This window comes from Colletes gigas, unplaced genomic scaffold (genome assembly GCF_013123115.1).
Source record: "Colletes gigas isolate AHSC1104 unplaced genomic scaffold, ASM1312311v1 Colletes_gigas_Sc00003, whole genome shotgun sequence".
NCBI lineage: Eukaryota > Metazoa > Arthropoda > Insecta > Hymenoptera > Colletidae > Colletes > Colletes gigas.
The window spans coordinates 5247163-5254987 of NW_025106632.1; positions in this window are offsets into that span (position 1 = coordinate 5247163).

Sequence of the window (7825 nt, forward strand, 5' to 3'; positions counted from 1 at the left end):
AATCGAGGTATCCCGCGAGTTATATGTCGCGCGGCGCGTATATCTCTCCGGCATGTCTGCCAAAGCATCGTACATACGTTTAGATTTCCGAGTCTCGTCGAGCGCGCGCATATCCCACGGGAATCAATATCCGCGTGTACCGCCGTTTCCACTCCCTTCTTTCCCTTCTTCACCCTTCTCATACTCGGGGCTCGTGCCTCTTGCCTCTTGCCTCGCGCATCGCACCTCGCGACTCGCGCCTCGCGGCTCCGCGCTCCGCTACTCGACAACTTATCAACTCGCTCGCTCGCTGCTCCCTACACCCCTACACCCCATCCCTCTCCGCTCTCCGCACCCCGCGTCATCTCTCTCTCTCACACACACACGCTCCCCCTTCACCCCCCTTTTCCTTCACCGGTTGGCCGCACCTCCTCCGATACTGCATCGCGCCGCTCGCCATCCGTCTCTGATAAACGTGATTTAGAGAAGGAAAAGGGGCACGGAGGGGGGTTGGTTGGTCGGAATACGACCGCCTAAGTCCCCTCCGTCCTCTCTCCCACACCCATCTTCCCTCCCCCCCCGCCTCTCCGCAGATCAGTCTTCGTATTCCTGTAGTTCGTATTCCGGTACTGCGTAGTACCCTGTACCCGGATCTACCCTCCGCGAACACCTCGCGCATCGTCTCTCCCCCGGTGACTTCCATCCCTTCCTGATCGTACCATTCACCCGTTCACCCGCAGCCCTCGGCCCTCTCGGCCCTCATCACTCCGACAACCTCATGCCCACCGTCCCCCTCCTTCCAGTTCCACCCGACCCTACCCCCGCCCTACCACCCCCCCTCTCCTTCCCCACCCCACCACTTCTGCCAGCTACCTTTCACCCGACTCGACACACAGCTACAAAACATTCAATTTCAACGTAAACTTAAAACGAAATGGATTTTCCAGCTCCGAGTACAGTCGTTCGCGAAACCTAACTGATACCTTCGACCGTTACGACTGCCGTGCGCCGTGCCCTCTATCAGGCTGTCGGCCAACACTGTCCACCCGTGCTGGTCCGCCGTTGACTAGTTTAGGGACTCACGGACAGTATCCAAACGTCACGTTTGCAACGGCGTGGGTACTTTTGCCAGATATGTTATTGGAAACTCGATTAATCGCATTTTTGCTTCTTTTCGCCTTCGATCGAACGAATTGTTTGGACTTATGTAGCTAGCTAAGGATAGTGTATGCATTCCCATGACAACATCGGGCATAGATTTCATTACATGGAATTTCGAGTTCGCAATAAACGATGAATATACATAGATTATTGTTAAAAAAAATACTTAATGGTATGCATCCAGATGTCTCAAAAGTATACGTTATCGAAATTTCATGTACAGGTGTAGCCTAACGGTACTTTGGGGGCGGTTTAACCAGGAAAATCATTGCAAGCTTATGATAATAGAAAAGAAAATCTGGTAAGGGACTATTTCGTTCGTGGTTTCCACGGCGGAGGACTCCCGGGTACGGAAATTGTACATTGTCGGTGGCCATCGAGGGGTAAACGTCCCAAGGACGGGATTACGAACGAGAACAAGCGGGTCAGCCGACCTAGGTCAAGTTTCCAACGGTTTTTCGAAAGACTTCGGGAGTCCCGCGGGAACGATCGACGCGTTGAACCACGCGTCGGCGATAAAACTCGTCCAGTGTGCTCGCAGCTAGAATGACAATCTAGGTGGTAAAACGGTTCGAGAAAGGGAGAAAGAGAGAGCGGGGCGGGCGAGAAGTGGCGTTCTGAAACTCGAACCCCCCGGTGAGATTCTCGTTTTCCGATAATTTTTCACGGAAACGAATCGATTTCTCCACCTTCCACCGGAACACGTTCTTTCGGGTCGACGAGACTCGACCTTCCTTCTTTTTTCACCGTTCCGTGTCAAATGCCAACCGTTAAACGCTCCCAATGTCAAGGTCATCGGCGGTATAACACTTTCCCTTGCACGGAACCTACGACAGGAATTTTAGGTCTACTATTTTACAAAGAAATTTATTTAATTCTTGAATTAAGTCCTTAAAGGGGTATTCCACTGTCAAACGAATCTGCACAAACTGTTAATGTTGAATTCTAACAGGTATTGAAATAAAAATCAAACCATCACAAAAATGATTGCGTTATAGGCAGGGTCATTAGCCGCACAAGCGATTACAGAAATAAAAATGTAAAAAATTGATAAAATTAAATACAGGGTGTTCGGCCAACCCTGGGAAAAATTTTAATAGGGGATTCTAGAGGCCAAAATAAGACGAAAATCAAGAATATTAATTTCTTGACTGAGGCTTCCTTAAAAAGTTATTAACAATTAAATTCAAAAATTTCAAATCGTTCTGAAAAAATTATTTTCGGTTGCGAGGGTCAATTATACACATTTTTTATCATTACACATACCTCCGAAATCCTATCCACTTTCGAGAAAAAAAATCGGGCAAGTGCCTAAATTTTTTGACGAAAAAAAAATTTCAAATCGTTGTGGAAAAATTATTTTCAGTTGCGGGGGTCAATTACACTCAGTTTTGGTCATTATACATACCCCCGAAATCCTACACACTTTCGAGAAAAAAAATACTTTACCGAAAACCTAATTAGGTGGACAAATTTTTCGGCAAAATTAAAAAGTTTCAAATCGTTTTGGAAAAATTATTTTCGGTTGCGGGGGTCAATTACAATTATTTTTGGTCATTACACGTACCCCCGAAATCCTACGCACTTTCTAGTAAAAAATTCGAGAAGTTGTGAAATTTTTTCTTTCCGTTGAAAAATTTCAGATCGTTCTGGAAAAATTATTTTCGGCCACGGGGATCAGTTACAATCATTTTTGGTGAATAGACATACTCACGAAATCCTGTGCATTTTCGAGAAAAAAATGCAGTACGAGCGGAACTTCAAACGTTAATAACTTTTTAACGAAGCCTCAGTCAAGAAATTGATATTCTTGATTTTCGTTTTATTTTGGCCTCCAGAATCCCCCATTAAAATTTTTCCCAAGGATGCACTTGCCAGAAAATCGGATCGGATAACAAAAAAGTTGATGTTTTGAAGTTAAACGGAATTGGAAAAGTACATCTAAAAATTTCCACGTGTACGAGACGATACTATGAATAATTAAATAGAAGAATTATTTTTATAACAAATGAGTTTGAATTTGTCATCTTCATTTTTTCTTTTTTACGCGTTAACGTTAAGTTTGTACGTATTATTTTGATTTCATAATTATTTTTTTTTTATTAAACTTGTTCTCGTTCTTGTCAACAAACTATGCTCGGGTCAACGAGACGAGACAGGGAAGAAAAAGTGTCGTGTGATATCCACGTGGTCGATAGTGCAGCTGCAGTCGTTGGCTGCCATAGGACACTCACGAGTCACATTCCGAGACGTTTGTTTACGTTTGCCCCAAGGCCCCCGATCGCTTATGCCCGGGTGTGCCCATGCGTTAAGACGACTCTTTCCCCCCGGCACCTCCTTTCGTAGACCTTTCCACGGCCTCGTATCGTTGCTCGAGTTTTTCTTTTCCTCGCGAGGATCGAGCAACCGATATTCTCTGCGGTCAAAGACTGACGCGACGAAATACGAGTTTTCGGGAACCAATAAACTCCTGAAAGGAGGCTTAACGCCAGCCCCGTAAGCCGCGCGGTCAAGCAAACTGGTACGTTTGTCGCGACGCAGGACGCTGACGCGCTTCACCGGAGCGTTCGGTGAAACGAGCTATACGGTTAAATCGAGCATCGTCTAATCTCGTAAAAGAAATTTTGCATCGTTACCGGTCAGGCAGTGTACGATCGCATCGATGCTCTACAAAGCACTTTTCGGTCGAGCGATTGAACGCGAAAAGATTAGCGCGATTAACGCGCGAGATATCGTGGACCAATCGATGCTCCCGCGAGCAGCTTCGTGTCGCGTCAGTGCCCGTGCCTCGCGCCAACGGGGAAACGTTTCCTTGTCGTAATCGGGGCCCGTCCAGAGTTGGGGCAAACATAACCTCTCGACGATCGAAAGTTATTACACATGCTGTTAAACCACGATTAATGATCATAAATAAACGAAGTAATCGAATAAAATAATTCTAATCGAATAAAAAAAATTTCGTAGATCTAACGTTGCTCGTGGTATCGAGAATGAATCGGAATCGCCGCGAATCCGTGAACCGTCGCCCGAGAATGGAAGGTCGACGAAGGAGACGAACGAAAACAAAAGAAACGGACGAAAGAGACGAGGGTCCGGCGAGGAACGTCGAAGGTGCGCGAAGGGCGATCTTGCGAGAAGAAAGACCAGAAAAGGGGAGGGGAGGGGGGGGGGTGAAAAAAAAAGATAAGGAATGGGCTCTGCTTACCAGCTGACGGTCTCGTGCCGCAACCCGAAACTCTTTCCGAAGATTCGATCGCTAGTATTTGAATATCACGTGGTACGCGCATACTTGGCTGCTTCCACGCTGCCCATCGTTGCACCGACCACTCGATCCTTATCGATTCCGCTCGATCGAACTCGCGACTTTTGAGTTTTCGGAACCCGAACGCCCCTCGGTCGAGCCTATCGATCGACCCACTCGTAAAACCACCGACAGAAATCACTTTGCACTTTTAATGGTTGCGGTTTAATTCGATTAAAACGAGCCCCCATCATCCTACTTATGGATTACCGATATCTTTATTGGATTACATACTGATAAACACGCGACACACACACACATACACACCCTCTCTCTCTTCCTCTCTCTCGACTACATTATAGTTTCTCGTCTCGCTTCACACTCGGTATAACAACTTAAGGACTATATTAGATCTGTGTAGATTTGTGTATTCAGCGTGCGCCGTGAAAAGAAATACGGACGAAAAGGATATCGTTCCCATTCGTTGTTTCTCTTTCGTGATTTCCTCCGTCCGCTCGCTCGTCTTCGTCGTATTCCCGTTGGTATTGATCCGTCGAGTTTTCGAAAGTAAAATAGGTTATACCGTTGAATCGCACGGAAATACGGCTCCGGACGGCAACGAACGAGACGCGGAACAAAAACGACGAGAACCAAAAGAAAAAGAAGCGACGGACGAAGGGGGATGGGATGGGAACGGGATGGCTGGTGGATGGATAGAGAGAGAGGCGGGATGCGCGAGGGAGAGCGAGGCGGGACGTAGCGCGTTTATATACATGCGCAGACACCGGTACAGAAGTTTACACGAAGAAGAAAGGAGGGCTAAAGCGACGAAACAAAGACAGAGAGACCGGGAGTTTACAAAGTTTCCGAGATTCAAGAGCGCTGCTCTCGATACGACAAGTTTGCGCAAACAAGAACTCCGAAGGACGGATAATGTCACGGATAAATCAAGGAAATTTAATAAATCAACATCTTTGGAAGCTTCGTTAATTGTGCCTAGCGTTCTGCTCGACGGTCTCGCCTCGCGTCCGGATACACGTTGCAAACGTGTTTTTAACCAATTACACGTTCCGCCCGCGTCACGAACATCCCGCGACATCTTTTTAGACGACCATCGTTCTCGCCGTCGATTTTCCGTAACGCCGCAAGGGGGCGTCCCCCGCTAACGAATAACCTCTTACAACACTGAAATTTCCATATTTGCGTTAATCGTTATCAATTTCTTGCCGCTTTGGAAATGCATTGTTTCAAAATTAATTTTCAGAATGATTCGAGGAATAATCTATTTTGATACAACATCGTTATTTCGTGAATTATTTCATACGGAAAATGAATTAATATATTTCCGATTGGAACGATTTGTTTGTCGCTTCGCGAAATAAATTATCTGTCACTCGATGCTGTTATTTGATTTTGAAGAAGATAACTTGTTCTTTGACACTAGAAACGATAGATACGCGAAGAAATATATGATGCAATGGAAATAAGTGTTTATATATTCTCTTATAGAAAATTTTTTACAAGTTTTATTAGAAATTACGAATGGTCATTTTGACTGGTTTGGTAGTTCTAGTGTTAATAAAAAAAACCCAGACCTAAGCTAGACTGACTGTTCGTTGAATATGATAGTTGATATTATGTCTTCGTAATGTTTTATATATTGATATTAAATCTCGGTATCTGCTTCGATCTGAGGCTTTGGAAATTGTCGGAAAGCATTGCGACGTGTTCGTTCCTCTTAATTTTTAATTGCATCCTCCTTGTTATATTTCTGGGTGCGCCAGTGATCCTCTACGTCGATGTTGTCACAGAGTTTAACCGGTGCACCGCGATCTCGATCACTCAACCGCACCCTCGACCGCGTCCCCTTCGTCATCCTCGTGGTATTCAAGTGATTACGGCTTTTTTCGTATTACGTATTTAGCTCGTGCCAGCAGGTCGGCGAACTATCCGTTCGAGAACGTCGCGCGCGCGCGAGAAAAATCGTTGGTCTTTTACGGACGATCGAAACGTCGCTACAATGTTGAAAATTTTAAATCAAAAATTTGAAACCCACGATTCCTAAATTCTTATATCTTAAAATACTAATAAAGAAGCGTAGATTTTCATTTTTACTGAATTTGCGAATTTATTATTGGAAATTATGTTAGAAATTTATTGCAATAAATCCCAATTTTTTATATTAAATATTTATCAAATAAGGAGCTTCTGGAGGGGGGGGATTTTTGCTGAAGGCTCGAAATTAAAACTTCGTTAGTTTCGTAGTAAATCCCGACGATTATGTTGTATAATGCACGAGAAATAGTAACCGCTGTTTCGACGGGCATCGTGAATTGAAATTAACGTTGAAAGACAGCAACGGTTGCAACAGAATAGAAATCGTACGATCGAACCGTAAAGCACGAAACTCGGTATCGAATTATTATTATTACGTTCTTATTACGCAAATGCAGTGTACGTATCGTATCGAGGTTAGGTTAATAACAACATAGATATACCTCACCTTCGTATCGTAACGTGTATTTATCTGTACTTCTACAGATTATTTTCTATTTATACTCGATACTTTATTTCATTTTACGTACAGTTCTTGGGCAATAAAGACTTATTATTATTGTTGTATACCGAATAAAACGGTATTGCGTTAAGGCACAAGGCATAGGGAAAGTCCGCTGTAAAAATTAACTTGACAGACTGATTGATTGATAACATCTTACCGCTGGTTACGCAAACAAAGAAACTGCACGCGTACGTTGAATAAAACAATGTGCGTTGCGTGCAGGCAAATCACGGTCGAAGGTTGTTTCTAAACCTAACCTCAAAATGATTGATTAATCGATCGATCGATAATGTCGTTGTCATAGAAATAAAGAAGGTATGGATACATTTAACGAATTACCGATCGATCACCAACTATTGTCATTTGATCTGAAATTTGGAATTTTGAAATTTTGTTCTCCAACAAATAAAAATAATAAATTATTAAATAATATATCGTAGGCTTAAAACTATTGATTGATCGGTCGAAAATATCTTTATTATACAAATAAAGTGTGTAATCACGCACTGCATAGAACAATATTATGTGAAAACTGATTATAACCTAACTTTGTAAATATATTGATTGATGTTCTCGATCACGCGAATAAAAATGTGTACTCATTGTGCAGGCAGCAGATTGCAGATTCTATAAAAGAATGCATTCTGAAAATACATTCGGAAGCTACTTTTAAACCTAACCTCGAAAATATTGATTGATTGTTGACGTCTTTGCTACGTAAATTACGAAAGCGTGCATATCGAATATCGAATAGAATAATATTGCGTAAAGGCGAGGCGCAGCTACCTTCAAACCTAACCTCAATGTTATTGATTGCCTGATTGATAAGGTATTGATTGCGCAAATAAAATGAAAAAGTGTACATACCGTACATCAAATAGAGT